At 34.3% G+C, this 17,722-nt stretch overlaps 1 protein-coding gene across 1 annotated transcript in view; it reads right to left on the bottom strand.

Moving 5' to 3' along the window:
* LOC111050640 (clarin-3) overlaps positions 1–17,388 on the bottom strand; it is a 75,089-nt gene extending 57,701 nt beyond the window's left edge. The window contains exon 1 of the mRNA XM_022336990.2: positions 16,984–17,388. The gene's annotated coding sequence lies outside the window, so the exon portion shown is untranslated. The remainder of the gene's footprint in view (positions 1–16,983) is intronic.
* Between the last annotated feature and the right edge of the window lie 334 nt (positions 17,389–17,722).

Below are 17,722 nucleotides of genomic sequence, written 5' to 3'. Positions count from 1 at the left end.
CGTTACAAGGATGGGAAACATGTTTTTGCAGGTGGTTCACGGAATCACAAGATCATTAAACTTAATTTATGATACCTGTAAACGAGAAAAATTCGTTTCAGTTGGGACTTTATTGGCTGTTTTTTTCCAGAATATCTAACTAACAAATACTCCCAACGTAGATGAAAATATTATTATCTCCCATGAGCAAGCAAAATTATACCTTTTTCATTCAACTACTCTCCAATTTTTCATATCCATTGTCTTATTATAACAGTACATTATGAGAAGTAACAATCGAAATTCCATGCCTTACCGTTTCCAGAGAGTATAGAATGTACAAGTGCATAGATAAGAGTATAGAATATACTCTCTGGCCGTTTCTTGTATCACAAGCAACTCTTATTCAATAAATTGATAATTCAGGTTTACAAGCTCTATACTACTCCAATTAACCCATCTACTCCATAACGTACCAAAAAATCATAATTCCAGTTATAGAAACAACAGACTCAACACAAAACCATTCTTTCTCCATTTAAATTTTTATGTGATTGACAGAGTTCAAAATGTCACTTCAATCAAAAAAGAGTAACACCTAAATTTACGAATTCCGATGATGTTGATGAATCTACGATGATGGATATAAAGATACTTCTTCGGTCAATATTTGCAGTAGCACAACTCCTTAGTTCTATTTATATAGCGTTCATAGGATATTTGAAATAATTATTATACAGTAATAGTTCTAGATATAGTTGAACAAGGTGCATTCCATGACTTCATCAATAATTATTGCCATACTGTAAATAGAATTCCATCAGTTAGTAATACTGAGAGTGCAATCACTTTCGTGTAAATTACCGATTGGAGCAGTTTCCCACTTTCCTGATCGAGTTCTAGTGCATTTGGACACATTGCCAATATCAATTCACACACCAGATATCGAACAGTGCGGGCAACAGTGAACAGTGAACAGTGCTGCTGCTGTGAGGTGGCCTATATGCGATCGAATTATTCCCTCCTCAGGTGGAAATCACTTCACCTTGTCCAGATCGATACAGCTACCAGCTCAACTATTTGATATCACACCCAGCAGGTGAACTAAGCGAAAACAACACATTTTCAAAGAAAATTGAATGATCGAATTTCCTCTTGAAAACACACGTGAGAAATTCTTTTATAAACTGAGATCAATTTCAAATGTGGAGCAGAACGTTTTTGCTATATGTGGAACACCGGTGGTGCTTTTTATCATCTTTCTGGTTTTCTCATAATCTATAATGGTAGGATCCAATTTCTCAAGGTGGAAAGATGATGTTAGGTGAGAATAGGTGATGGAGGTTAAGGAGGTTGGATGAGGCAGTGTATTTTTGATTTAAAGATCATATCATTTTTATGACTCATCTACACTTTCCAATTGAAAATCACCACTTCTTTAAATACTCACTTTCTTCTACTTTTATTTAGCCTACTCGTCATTGTAAAAATTAAATCCCTTTTTTCAAATGCTATTTGAGTTATTCATTTCATTGGAGTTATCATTCAAATACAGTGGTTCCTTCAAAACATTTCAGAGATCAATTTATTTTCTTTCGTCAAAAATTTATCTTCCTCTTAGTTAACCGATTTCTCAATTATTATCAAATGACCAACACATTATAACGGAACAAGGACTTCCCAAATGACATCGTTAACTTTGCTCCAGACAGAAGCGCCTAATTATCTGGTCATCTGATTACACGTCCCGAAACAAAGGAAATTTGAAGAGTGGTCGGAGCTTAATTACTCCAGGAGATATAAATTGTTCTATGTTTTTTCCAAAATCCAATCAGTCCTCAAACTGGATCGAATAGTGAGGTAGATTCATGTCAATATGTATGTATATAATTTCTGGAGAATTGTATATAATTTCTAGAAAATGTTTGCTTTTTAATAAGACTCATGAAATAATAGAATTTATTCCTTTTTTTACGTCGAGTTCTCCTTGGAGCGTTCATGAACACTACAGTTTGTTTCTCATTACATGAACCCTATCTCATGAAAATTATATATTATTCTCCACGAGTACCTCCATAGTAGTGAACTATATAGAATTGTATAGTGAAATACTGAGACTGAATAGTAGGAAACTCATTATCAGAAAGTTGTTAAAAAGATAAAGGTGATTTAGTTTTCTACTCACAACTCTATTATGCAGTTGTGCGTTTGTGATGAGATAATATTGAAAAATATTATATTATGTCATAAAAATTGAAACAACTTTTTTCGTCTTGGCAAAACTATTGTTAAGGCTATTGGTTGATAGCACAGACGAGACATCTCATTTGTTTAGTCTTTGAGTCTACGCTGATAGTTGGAACGGCTTTGAAAAGGTCCATATCAATTATTATCATCAATGAAAATGAGAGTCACAATGTTTTCAATCAGGGTCATGAGAAAATTATAAATAGATAATTAGAAACTTAGAAGTTTGACCGCGAATTGGGCAGTCGGCAGTGAATGAAGAAGAGTTGGTGGCGTGTTGAAAGTTGCGTTAAGAACCAGCCAAGGTCATCGACTACATCTTTCCATAATAACGGAACTCCCGCCCCGCCCCACCATCCGTTTTCGCATACTTTTCAATCCTTGGAATAAATTCACTGTTGGAGGCCATCACAACTTCAACATTCATACATTTGATTATAATTATTGTCATAGAGACTAATAATCGTTTTCCTGTACTGTGCGCTATGTTCAATCAGAGAAACGGAAGTAGTAAATCGTAGAATTTGAAATCCAATGCGTCAGTTCAGCAGATAAAAATTAATTTTCTTCTCAATAATAAAACTGCAGAATATGGAATTCCTATTTCCCTAATATGAATTCAGATTCACAATAATAGAAATTATACAACACTACAGGTTAAGAAGGTTCTTTAATTTGCTCTATGATTCATGTAATATATTCAGAAAACGCATAATTATCTAGCATTTGCAAGATGTTACGGGTTGAGGTCAGGGTGACTGCCTCAACAACCTTTCATGGATGTAATTGTAAAATTCACCTTATTTGTGATACCATTATCAAGATATTCTACTATTACTCGAGATATTATCGATCCTGATGAAGAGGATTTTAATTGAGTCCATGTCGAATAATACATGACTCTTACATTGTATGGTAATCAGAGAGTATCGATTGGATTGGCTATTCTATGATAGTAATAATTGAATTATTCTCATACCTCGGGCTTGTTCTAAAACGGAATGCTAATGGGAGGGTTTTTCAGTATATCTTTCGGTTACCAACAGAATCATATCTTGCAATTATCTAAGTAGTTGAATATTGCAAAAAGGAGTAGGTTGCTATTATGATACCTAAATAACGGGAAATTGGGCATCACATGGAAGGCTACTCTCTTGTATTAATCTAATCTATATCACGAATTAGGCTCTAATCTGGTAAAAAGAAAAAATGTACTTAATTCACTTGAATTTGATTATGATCAACTATACTGGCAATTCTATTCAACTGACTATTCTATTCAATTCACTGATGTAAAGCGTGATAAGCCATAACTATATCCTTACTTTAAATGAACAAATCCACGCAATTCACATGACAAGAAGGCACTGAAAATTCATACACTTTCAATTTTAACTGATGGAACTTGTTGCTTCAGCATAATTTAAAATAAGAAAAGTAGGATCTTTGCTGATCCTTCGTGAGATGATCTAGATACAAGTATGCAATTGGAAGATGCGAGAAGAAGGATATTATTTGTAATAAAAAATAGTGAAAAAGGTGTTATGTTCTCCAGAAAACAATGCTCTCCATGAGAAGAGTTCATCTCTATTAGTATGAATAATGCTAGATACACTTTGTATGAGTACAATCAATCCAAACAACGCATGTTTTCTTTGCGTCGCTCACTGAATTTGGAATGAGGTGATTGAATACCCTCAACGTGACTGGATTCATAATATTATTAGGCTTGCACATTTTTTGACCCGTTGTTTTTCAGAACTGTGAAGAAGTAACAAACCAATAATATATGACACATGACATGCATTCGTGAATGAGCTATGTTCGTGAATGTTTTTGTGGAAGGCAGTTAGTCTGAGGTTGTATGGGATATATTTTTCCTGTGAGCTAATACCAGTATATACATAGTTTGTAATATATGAATATGAAGCATACATTCTTTGAAATCAATATTTTTCTAAACAGCCTGGAGAGCCTGTAATCGAATAGGTACGGCATTGAAACAACTCTACATTATTTGGTACATCTTGTATAATTATTGTACACGAAATCTCTTCTCCCAATTAACGGAATGACTTGAAATTTGGAACCTACGGTCCTTACACTATAAGGATCCGACACGAACATTCTCGATCAAATGCAATTCAAGATGGCGGCTAAAATGGCGAAAATGTTGTCAAAAACAGGGTTTTTCTGGAAAACGGCTCCAACGATTTTGATCGAATTCATACCTAGAAAAGTCATTGATAAGCTTTAACAAATGCCACAAGTCCCATATCTGTAAAAATTTCAGGTGCACTGCACCACCTATGCAAAGTTTGATTTTAGATTCTCAATTATCAGGCTTGAGATACAAATTGAACAGAAAATTTCAAGTGGAAAAGATTGAGCTTAAAAATCTCTACAATTAATGTTCAGTAACATTTTCACCTAAAATTGAAAATAAGCTCGAAATTCGAGAAAATAAGATTATTCAATTGCAAACTGTTGATTCTATTAAATCATTCACTATGAAGAGATAGCAGACTCTGTGTGTCTGCAGCGTTATTGTCCTGTCACCAGCTGGCTCAGATCTTAGAAAAGTAGACTTGAGATCCGCGGGAACATTATCGTCAGTTGATCAATTTTCATAACGAAGGAAAGTTGTGTGAGTGCACCACACCAGATTTTTTTATTTATGTACGGTAATAGAAATTATATGAATGAGATATTTATGGAGAGTAAATTCAATCACAAAATATCCATGAATTGGATAGCCTTAGTGCCGGTTGCACAAAAGTCGGTTAAATTTTAATCGTGATTAATTTCACGGGAACCAATAAGAGAAGCCTTTTTTCGAAATAGCCTTCTCTGATTGGCTGTTGTGAGATCAATTATGATTAAAATTCAACCGGCTTTTGTGCAACCGGGCCTTAGAGTAATGAGTTTAAATTCCACACGTAGGGTATATGATTGGTTCAAGGATTTTACTGAAAGTCCACTCTTCCAATTTGCTCTATTCTTTAGAAATCTGATTCAATCTTATCAATAAATTCAAAATGGAATTAAGAATTACACAGTGGAAAAATCTGTATCTTATTCCCCAAATTGGATTTATTCGATTATTTGATCTAATTGAACATGAACATGGTCTTTAACGAATTTTGTACTAAATACTAAAACGTATGAGAAATGTTATACTAGGTCAGGCCTTTCTTGTCAACTGCAGTACCGGTATGGAACTTGATTCAAAACCCATGTTGGTTAGACATGGATGATCAAAGGAAGTTCATTTGCTAGAACTAGATAGAGATATGTGTAAACCAATGGGCTATTCATTCATCATTCATTAGGAAAGTAACATATAAATAGAGATTGCATTGGATACGGATAGCTAGAGATGAACCCACCGTCAATGCAGAATGTTTGTTTACAGTATCCATTCAAACTGAATTGCAGTATCTATATAAAGAGTGTAACATATTAAATCTGGGTAGATAAAAAGCCCTAACAGAAATAGTAATAGGTCTAAAAATAAGGTAATTGGCTAATATCGCCAAGCAGATAATAAACAAGATTAGATAGCATCAGCTTGTTCTGGCTAAATGGTACAAGAACCTAAAAAGGATTTGAAGGAAGTTTATTGCTCATAAATAGATTATTATTTAAAATATTTGAAGATTGAGGTTATGTAGATGTATTCACGGATCGGTGACATAGAGATCGACCAAACCGAAGAACGTAGAATCTGACCAAAACCCCTTGGCAGAGCTTTATTGCATTCGGATGGTGTGCAATGTGAAAAAACACCCGTCCACGTGGCTAATTATTAGGTAGCATGGAATTAATATTAATGTATAGAATATTAACTAGCATGCAAAGAGCATAAATAAAAAACCAAATAAAAATAATTTAATGTATTCAGGAAATAAGAGTTACCAGGCGCATGAATACCTAATAAAATTTGCATGCACCAATAGTAAAACGGCAGTTAATCGGCGGCAACTGTAGGCCAATTCAAAAATATTTATATATATTTATATAAATGTACTAGATTTTGTGTAAAAATTTGTGTAATCTATGTTATCAATATGGCTCGAATGCAAAGAAATTATTAATCATATAATCTAAGCAATATTTTAGCATTTTTTGTAAGATCTATTTGAATTTAATGGCGGAGGATTGAGATATTTAAATTTTATGCTAATTTGAAAGTCGGAAAGAGGATCTGAAAAACTTGAGAAGGAAGAACCAGCACTCGCCAGCCAAATGCCACCATAAGAGGACCCCAAATATTTTTAGAGCGTAGTACCTTACTAATGGTTTTGTAAAAGTTAAAGTTAAAGTAAATTATTAAATTTCTTAAAAGACTTCGTGATGCTATTGTGAAGCAGAAGTCATTTTTCATTTTTAATTAAATTTATAACCCCTTGGAGGAGACGATTCCGGCTACCATATTCCCGGACCGCATGGAGTTGGATCGACATCGGCGGCTTACAAGAAGATTTTCGACACGTGAGTGATTAAATTTGAATTTAGTGATGGGCGCCCTAGTGCTTCGAAATAATCTGATGATCAAAGCTAGCTCGCCGAAAGGGTTATTATAAATTGAGAAATTAATAAGAGTAATACTTGCGCAAGTAAAAATTAGTATTAAAGGTATTTAATTGAAAGAAAAATATAGATCAATATTTTAGAAATTTCTATTTAATCAAAGAAGTACGAAATCTAGGCTATCAAACGTATGCATACAATATTAATTTTTTGCAATACAATTTGCGATAATTTATCATAGTTCTAATTCACTAGATGAATGGCTCTACCTATTCCGTCAGGTGCCGAATCTTGCACCCTGAGATAAAAATATATTCGGTACAAAGAAATCTACTAAGTACTAGAGATTTTAATATATAAATATATATTTGGATTATTAGTGGCTAATTTATCAAGCTGATCTTAGAGCACACATTTTTTGATTGAATTATCCAAGTCGACAAGTATTAGCAAGCGCATATCGCAACTACATGCAACAGAATGCATATGATTTTAAGATAAAGGCACATGGTAATGATTCGTGCCATAAATCTAGAATATAAAGTTAGCCTGTGATATTTTTATTGATTTCAATTATTGTTCTATTTTTATATTATATTTTTTATCGCTCTATATATATATTTTTTGCCTCGATTGATCTTTGCATTATTTATGTAATATATGTATGAAACTTTCATGGTGTGCAATTTATTTTTTATTCCTCAACACTATAGTATAAGTATCATTTATATATATATTTATTATTTATTGAATTACAAGAGTTATTGGAGAAGTCCATATCTAGGCCTATCAAGATTTTTAAGACTGAATACTATTAGAAAAACCACGACCTAATTATATTAAATCTCATGCTTTACCGACTGATGCCAAGCAGGAGGCTAATCGTTATTTAAATATAAAGAATAACGTGACACAAAGACATGTCGTACCAACGTGGGACTGATGATGAGAGCCAAGCTCATCAAATAATTATTTGAAATTAAGTCAATAACCATATTGAAAATTATAGATAACTTATACGAGTTGTGAGGAAAACTGGCGAAGGGAAATTTGTATTACTTTTTGGGGAAACAATAGCTTTAAATAAAGAGAAATTATATGTTTTAAAGAAAATTTTATATTATTAGTACTGTAGAAAATAGATTTTATAGAGAGAGCTATTATATTTTATGGGCCTAAACTGCTAGTCAGAAATCAATGAATAGTATTATTATATTATAAGAGCTTAAGTAATAATAGGTTACCTGGCTTGTAATGTCCATAGGCCTATCCTCATTTGTGTCCTTATTAATGCCTTGTTGGCCAAAACTTTCACTTTTTTAACAAACACTTGACACTTAATCCATTTTTAAAATATGAGTCTCTTTTCGTCCACGCAAAGTAAGGTAGCAGACACACTGCAGACGGCGATAGTAGCGGAGATCGACACTGAGGGGGGCGCGATGGAGTCCAACGCCCAGATCTCTTCAATCACCGCCAAGAATCCTGTGAACAGTAATAAACCGTTAAATGTCTCCCAAGAAGCAATAAGAAGGGTTATAGTAGAGGGGATGATCAAGTCATTTTCTAATAGTTTAGAAAAAACAATGACCATGGTAATGAAGGACTTGAAGGCGGAAATGAAGGAAATGCGGGAATCATTGGAGGATACATCGGTAAGAACGGGTAAGGAAACTGCGGACACAATATCAGCATCTACCGCTGAAAATCAAGAACTAATTACAACCGATTTAACAGCAAAAATAGATACTGTCACTTGTGAGTTAAACGAAAGAATAGATAGCCTAACCACACAAATCACTACACCCGTTCAGGATATAACAAATAACATTAAGGCCGATTGCCACCAAGAAATCCACAAACAAATTACCGTTGCCAATCAAAACTTAACAACTACAGTTGACAAAAATATTAACAATATTAAAGAAATACAAAACAAACAGATTAATATGTCCACAAAAATGAACCAACTGCAAGGTAGCATCAATCAAAATACTGAAACCTGTAAAGCTTTAAATGGAACTCTACTAATTCAAAAGTCCACTCTGACTCAATTAAATCAAGAAATAAACGCAAATAAAATTACACATAATAGTCAATGGCAGATAACCCAGGAAAAAATAATAGCATTGGAAAATCATATTCAACAACAACCTCAAGGGATTCAAACAGACAACCTCAACGTACATAGTATATTACAAGGACTAGGAAAATTTGATAACACTGATCGCCATTTGCAACCTCAACCATTCATTGATCAGATAAAATTAGTACAAACTCTTGCACCTACCTCTTGGAATTTTGGCGTCTCCGTTTGACTAATTTATTGATTGGCGAACCCCTGATGTTCTTTCGGAGTAGAGCCCATGAATTTACATCATTGGATGAGTTTGTCGCTGTCTTCCTGGAACAGTATTGGAGCAGAAGTAAACAGTTGGACGTGCTAGCGGACATTATATCATGCGATTTCAACCCTAACTTAGACGGTGCATGTACCACTTTCGTCACTGCCCTACAGTTTAAAAATTCTCAATTGAGCGAGCCCATTAATGAATCGGCATTAGCAAGTATTATTTTAAAGAAGCTACCGTATCAAGTTAGAATGGCACTCGCCACGCAACCCATTACTGATTGTAAGCAGCTGATAAATCATTTATATGGCATGCAGTCTGCAATGGCAATATCAAACCACCGCTCAGACCAGAGATACGCACCAAATCAACATAATTCAAAATTTAATCAGCATAACAGCCGAAATTATGAACCGGTATCATATGATCGCTACCGATCTGCTCCTCAATTTGAACGCCGCTATGAGCACAGGCAAAATGGTAACTGGAATAATGAAAAATTTCAAAATCGCACAACCAACCACTATGCCCAGCAGAGCAATCGTAAGAATCACTATGATGGCCGTGATCGATTAAACTCACATAATAATCACACACAAAACAATTACAACAGAAATTATAAACCGCCACCTCAACAAGTAAGTACAAATTATACACTAGCACATGCAATAGGATTGAATCAACAAAAAACCCCGGAACCCAACACCCAACGACCCGCCACCAGATATACAGAAAACTACAGCTAATAAACCAGGACTATATGATACCCCCGATATAACAAGCACAAGCTCCAATGAAACAAACAAAGAAAATCAAGATATTTCAACGTCATACACCACATTCAGAAATGATTTATCGGAGACTTTGTTACAAGAAACACAAGATAACCCACCACCAGACACACAGGAGCCCATACAAGACAGCCTATCACAAAAAACCGCCGCCCAACATGCAATTAAAACCAGCCGCAAGCATCAGCCTCTATTAAGTTTCCTGTTCCCCACCGAAGAGCAACCTGCCACCGAAGAGTCACTGCTAAAAATAAACAGCCGCCAGGAGGAGACCGCCACCATACTACCTGTTTCGACCACCACCATGCATCCGCACACAGAGTCTACACCCGCGCATCATTCCACCACACGGCAAACCAAGGACCCCATGGAAGAACGAGAGGACGGCATCCAGGACAAGAGGGGCGACCACCGCAAGGCCCGGAGACGGAGGCGCCCGAAGACACCCGACCGGCATCAGGACGAGGAGGACGGACTACATGACCGAAGGAGCATGCATCGTAAGGCCCGGAGGCGGAAGAAGCGACGAAGGAGGAACCGCGCGCGCCGATGGAAGCCGCATGCACGGTTCAAACGCCCGAAGAGGACACCGGACTGTCACCGAGGAGGACAGGAGCGGACCGACGGCATGCATCCGCGGCACATACGCTTTAAAGGCTACAATCAGCGATGTGACCGGCAAAATGGATCGAATGAATGGGATAAAAACGGAGCTACTACTATGACTACTACTGATTCATGCCTGGATAAAAATAAAGTGGACTATTTATGGAGGTTGATAAAGGATAGAAAGCTAATAAGATTGGAAGAATTAAAAAATAATATTAAGAAAGTGGAAGTACCTGGCTATATGTTGAGAGGTTATACTATTAAGGAGATAATAAATGTTCTTATATATTGTATACTATTTGTTATAATGGCTGTGATATTAATAAAAGAGTGTGTTGTAGACATGATGGAAAATATTGTATTGCTATTATTAAATGAATCTATGATTGATAATTGGAAAGCTAATATTATAAAAATGTTTATTGTTGTGGGCATAATGATTTATGACAAACTGAAATCAAGAATATTAAATGAGCATGAAAGGCAGGATGCAGATGCATTAAGAGTACAGATTGATTGGAAGAAAAATGGATTAAAAGGAATTATCATAAATGAAGCTTGGAATTATTTGAAAGAGTACACCAGATACAAGGGCTTTAAATTCATGAAGATAAATTATCAATTAGGACAGCCTCACCCAACGGATAGCAGATAACCGAACGGCCTACAGCAACAATCTACAAACAGAATGCAAGAAGATGCAAGTAAATCACAACATTTCCACATGCAATATCGTCGAATTTCAAATAAATATGATAAGAAATCAAGGAAAACATTATTATCAAACCGATTACTAACCTTCCTTAATAAATTTAATCTTGGCATAGGACCGCATGGCAACAATCCAGTGTTTTAATTCCTTCCAACCGTTAGAAGCCTGGAACAGTCAAAAGAACAATTTTTAAATATGTAATTAAATTATATGCATCAGATAAAAAAGGACACAAGCGGGGATAATAAAATTAAAATTTGTTAATTACCTTTTTAAGAGAAAAAATTGAGCAGTTAGGTTAGTATGAAAGTCGACAGCAAATTCTGATGTAACATGTAGCACTATGAAATGTAGAACAGCGACCAGCTGAGCAAAGCCACCTAAATCAAATATGTGACGTCTGTTGAACATATGTTTATAAAAAGAAATACTGTACCCAAAAGTTATTTATTATTGTTATTTATTATATTTATTAATGTCGATATATTTATTTATATGTTTTATATTTATTACTTTTAATTATGCCACGTTGTTACCTGAAAAAGACTTAAAGTGAATACCAGCTACCAAAACCAAAGAGCCATTAGCAAAAGAAAAGTATTGTACCTGATGTATAGAAAATTATTTATATTAAGACCTAAGAAATACTATAAGATATAAGCCCAGAAGTTTTGTGAATCGAAATTATTGTCTAAAAGGAATCATTTGTGAGAATTATGAAATGTGTGTAGTTAGGTTGGCGGCCCTGCAAGCGGCGAATTTAAAAATTACTATATGTTAAGTGTTGTCAGGAGGAGTACGTTTAGAAGTTTATATTTATGATATTTTATGTGTGTTGAGGAGGAGAATTTGTTATTGTATTTGATAAAGGTATAAAGGAGATGCAGCAAATATGTCTGCGAACTGTGATAGAAGTATGAGAGTATAATTTATAAATAAAGTATAGTGTATATCGATGTATTGAAGGGTGGGTTTTCATTAAAAACATTGTGATTCTCAAATATTTTGAATTCAAACCCAGGGGCGCGTGTAACATATTAAATCTGGGTAGATAAAAAGCCCTAACAGAAATAGTAATAGGTCTAAAAATAAGGTAATTGGCTAATATCGCCAAGCAGATAATAAACAAGATTAGATAGCATCAGCTTGTTCTGGCTAAATGGTACAAGAACCTAAAAAGGATTTGAAGGAAGTTTATTGCTCATAAATAGATTATTATTTAAAATATTTGAAGATTGAGGTTATGTAGATGTATTCACGGATCGGTGACATAGAGATCGACCAAACCGAAGAACGTAGAATCTGACCAAAACCCTTGGCAGAGCTTTATTGCATTCGGATGGTGTGCAATGTGAAAAAACACCCGTCCACGTGGCTAATTATTAGGTAGCATGGAATTAATATTAATGTATAGAATATTAACTAGCATGCAAAGAGCATAAATAAAAAACCAAATAAAAATAATTTAATGTATTCAGGAAATAAGAGTTACCAGGCGCATGAATACCTAATAAAATTTGCATGCACCAATAGTAAAACGGCAGTTAATCGGCGGCAACTGTAGGCCAATTCAAAAATATTTATATATATTTATATAAATGTACTAGATTTTGTGTAAAAATTTGTGTAATCTATGTTATCAATATGGCTCGAATGCAAAGAAATTATTAATCATATAATCTAAGCAATATTTTAGCATTTTTTGTAAGATCTATTTGAATTTAATGGCGGAGGATTGAGATATTTAAATTTTATGCTAATTTGAAAGTCGGAAAGAGGATCTGAAAAACTTGAGAAGGAAGAACCAGCACTCGCCAGCCAAATGCCACCATAAGAGGACCCCAAATATTTTAGAGCGTAGTACCTTACTAATGGTTTTGTAAAAGTTAAAGTTAAAGTAAATTATTAAATTTCTTAAAAGACTTCGTGATGCTATTGTGAAGCAGAAGTCATTTTTCATTTTTAATTAAATTTATAACCCCTTGGAGGAGACGATTCCGGCTACCATATTCCCGGACCGCATGGAGTTGGATCGACATCGGCGGCTTACAAGAAGATTTTCGACACGTGAGTGATTAAATTTGAATTTAGTGATGGGCGCCCTAGTGCTTCGAAATAATCTGATGATCAAAGCTAGCTCGCCGAAAGGGTTATTATAAATTGAGAAATTAATAAGAGTAATACTTGCGCAAGTAAAAAATTAGTATTAAAGGTATTTAATTGAAAGAAAAATATAGATCAATATTTTAGAAATTTCTATTTAATCAAAGAAGTACGAAATCTAGGCTATCAAACGTATGCATACAATATTTAATTTTTTGCAATACAATTTGCGATAATTTATCATAGTTCTAATTCACTAGATGAATGGCTCTACCTATTCCGTCAGGTGCCGAATCTTGCACCCTGAGATAAAAATATATATTCGGTACAAAGAAATCTACTAAGTACTAGAGATTTTAATATATAAATATATATTTGGATTATTAGTGGCTAATTTATCAAGCTGATCTTAGAGCACACATTTTTTGATTGAATTATCCAAGTCGACAAGTATTAGCAAGCGCATATCGCAACTACATGCAACAGAATGCATATGATTTTAAGATAAAGGCACATGGTAATGATTCGTGCCATAAATCTAGAATATAAAGTTAGCCTGTGATATTTTTATTGATTTCAATTATTGTTCTATTTTTATATTATATTTTTTATCGCTCTATATATATATTTTTTGCCTCGATTGATCTTTGCATTATTTATGTAATATATGTATGAAACTTTCATGGTGTGCAATTTATTTTTTATTCCTCAACACTATAGTATAAGTATCATTTATATATATATTTATTATTTATTGAATTACAAGAGTTATTGGAGAAGTCCATATCTAGGCCTATCAAGATTTTTAAGACTGAATACTATTAGAAAAACCACGACCTAATTATATTAAATCTCATGCTTTACCGACTGATGCCAAGCAGGAGGCTAATCGTTATTTAAATATAAAGAATAACGTGACAAGAGATGTATAGTAGGTTTAGTTCGAATCTATCACTAAGGCAGAATGTTCAAAAGATTTGTATTGTAAAAATATCTCAAGATACTCTGGGAATTTTCGTTTTAAAGATAGATGAATCTTCTATTTGATGACAATATTTTATTTGTTCGTTTCAAACTCAACAAACAGTATAATATTGTCTATTTCTATAAAAAACGTGAAATTCAAAATAACTTGAAATTTAGAAAGTCACCATTGGACAGTATCAATCATCAAAGCAAGCAGTGAAAGTGAAGGTTTCAAACAGTTGGCAGTCATGCAAATTCACTCAGAAGCCACAAACGTTTCCGTGAACTCTCAGCCAGTCGAATTATTTGATGACGAAAATAGGAGACACGCATTTAAAAGCTGTTCGATTGTTACGATTAGTTTCTCGGTGAGAGTTTTGTGAATAATTACTCCAATTAATATCAAATTACCACCCTGTGAATCTCACGATAACGATCGTAATTGACGTGATGAAACTCGTTCAAGTACAATTGGATTTCTAGTAAAAATCATCATCATCCTGGCACTATTTTTGAATCTCTGAATCTAAGTCTCTTATAGGCTTCTTGTAATAAAATATAACCAGGAAGCTACTGTGATTCCTCACTAATTAACATTCAGTTTTAAAATCATGTGGATAACTCAATTGAATTAACCTCGTCGACATTACACAAAAAAAGATGATTATTCTCACAATAATATCACAGAATAAGATCTTCAACTTACTGGCAAACCCATGAGACTTCTAAGTGATTTACATCAAGGAGATATTTTCTTTTCAATTGATCTTTCTACTGCAGGCCTACTATTGTTATTGTTGTCTCACCAGCTAAGGATCTAAGCGTTGATGGGAAATTATTGTGCATTTCAAGGAATATTTTCAAGGAAGAACTGCCTCTCCAATCAACAATCAGCATTTCAATAACTATAACTGTAGTTTATTCAATAAAATGATTAACATTGAGTGATATGACCACTCCTCATAAAATTGATGAACAAACTGGAAAAACCGTTATTTTAGAATCATTATCAAATATCAATGTCGTTCGACGTTAATGCAACAAGATTAGTTGATCTTGATTTTGCTAAAACATCCAAAATTTCAAGTTATTTGTGAATTAAAAAAAAGTAATTGTTGTTACATCATTGAATTAATTTTGCGAGCGGCGGAAAATGGAAATGAGGTCTCTGAATGCTGAAGGCAGTAGAATATTGAACAGTGAGCACTATAAATTACCCAAGGGCCGTTCTTTTTGTTCAAGAGAGCTGGAGGAGCAACAAAAATATTCACGAGACCGAGACAGCCTACGGCATCACCCAACAGCCAACACTAAAAGGGTAGGCTATTCAGTGGTTGTGCGCTTTGAATATTAATGGATGTGTTTATTCATTCACTATGTATATGTGCATCGCATCACAATAGCAGATCAGGCATGTTGTGGGTTCTGGAAAAGTGCAATAGGTTTTTATAGTGGATAAATCTTACATCTTGATGAAATAAACGAACTTTTCTTCCTAAAAATGAACATAAATGCTGTTACGCCAATTAACTAATCCAATAATTGCAGTTGAGTTGTGATAGTAGAAAACTATATTATTCAATGTTATAGTTCCACACATCTAACAAAAATACATAGCAGTTTCATTTTTGAAATATGAAATGAAATTAATTTTCTGTTTCAATGTGTCACTTCAAAGAGTGACCTCTGTATTCTTACAATCAAGTTGCCGTTTTTGAAAAAAATTCCTCAGGTTCTCTTCTTGAATAATAATCCAACAGCGCAATGTTTATCTATTTAAATACATAGGCTACAATTTTCCAAAGCTAAGAGGAAATTTGAGTTTTTTAAAAGGACAATTTATATTTGCTTCATCGTGGTTATAATCACCCATAATATACGATGGGGACACCAAAGATCGAACGTTCGTTGTTTCTCCAAAGAAATCTTGTCATCCACATTGTGATCTGAGTAAAATAATCACAACAGAAGAGAATTAATTTTTTCACCATTAGGCATTGGATTGATGGATACGAATATTAATTATGTTGATTGATTTCTCTTCCGAGACCAAAGGCTGCTTGACATGGTGTTTTTCATTCTACAGAACCTCTATCGATATCAGGCCTACTTCGGATCAGAACCCAAATCTTTGAAAAAGTTCCAGCAATCAAGAAGAAATTAACAAGAGTAACATTCATGTTCAGTAACAGCAAGAACAGCAACAGAATTCTGTTGACCTTGCTCATTGGTTTTGTTGGCTGCGTTCTTCATTCACTTTTCGGCTATTGAGTTATTTATTCATTTTTAGACAATAGGTACAATCCAGGTGTAAACAACATGCATTTACCCAAAATTTCTTTGAATCTTGGTTTGAACTTAACAGTCCAGAGTTTATGATTGTAGAGGCCATGATTTGATTTACACACAATTTCAAGTCCAAAAAAATCGATTATAATTTTGGATTTTTCTAATTAAATTATTCCCAAACATTTGATATTGAACATCTTTGAATAGTGTCAGTTTCCTTTTTTCTACTGCTCTCAAAATTTCAAAAGGAGTAGCCTATATAAAACAAGTCAATACCATGATAACATGAAGGTAGATTCCCACTCAATAGATTGTTTAGTCAAATTCCTGGCACCAATATTGTGTATTGGTGACAATAGCAGAAAATGGAATCATTCCATTCTACAAATCAAGATATACTCACATGAGATACTTGTATTCCAGAGGAGGATCCGAGGCGTTGAAGCATCCTCTTTGACACAAAAACACTGGGTGCTTTCGACACCTACCTACCGAAGCACAAACAATATCAGTAATACGAACACTGCACACACAACATTAATATCAAACACTGTACTACTTGAACAATATCTGTTGAAGGCGATTTTAGGAAACTCCAACGCGCAAGAATGTCAAAATAGCAGCATGCTTACGCTGTAAAAGGCGGCCATCTTGTTCCGTTGTCCGTTCCACGGTCGGTCTCCGTCTGTTGCCTACTTTTCAGCGCAGGAAAGGTCGGTGTCGGTTCTGTGGCAGCTGGTGGATCCCCCGACCCACGAGGACAACCGGTTACCGTCGATGGCTCTTTCCACTCCATGTAGACGCTCTCAGTTGCTGCACGTTGCCATGTTGCGTTGCTGTTTATTTATTTATTATTTTCATAACATATATATTGCTGTATTTTTATTTATATTTTCATGCACTATGTTTCAACTATCTCGGCAGCAATCAATATAGCCTAAACTAATTTATCCTATCTAGTATATGAACTATTGAGCAAGTTTTATTGAAGTTCTATGAAGAGTTTTTGTGAACTTGAATGAAAAGGTAGGGACAAACAACCTGAAAACATAAGAGACTACTCAAAAACGGATGTAATGATCTATGTAATAGACAATATTCCAAGTCGATTTCAATTCAGTAAAATCAAAATGAGAATAAAA

Source organism: Nilaparvata lugens, chromosome 1 (genome assembly GCF_014356525.2).
Source record: "Nilaparvata lugens isolate BPH chromosome 1, ASM1435652v1, whole genome shotgun sequence".
Classification (NCBI taxonomy): domain Eukaryota; kingdom Metazoa; phylum Arthropoda; class Insecta; order Hemiptera; family Delphacidae; genus Nilaparvata; species Nilaparvata lugens.
The sequence above is the reverse complement of the archived record's forward strand: the minus strand, read 5'-3'. Positions and strand labels throughout refer to the sequence as shown.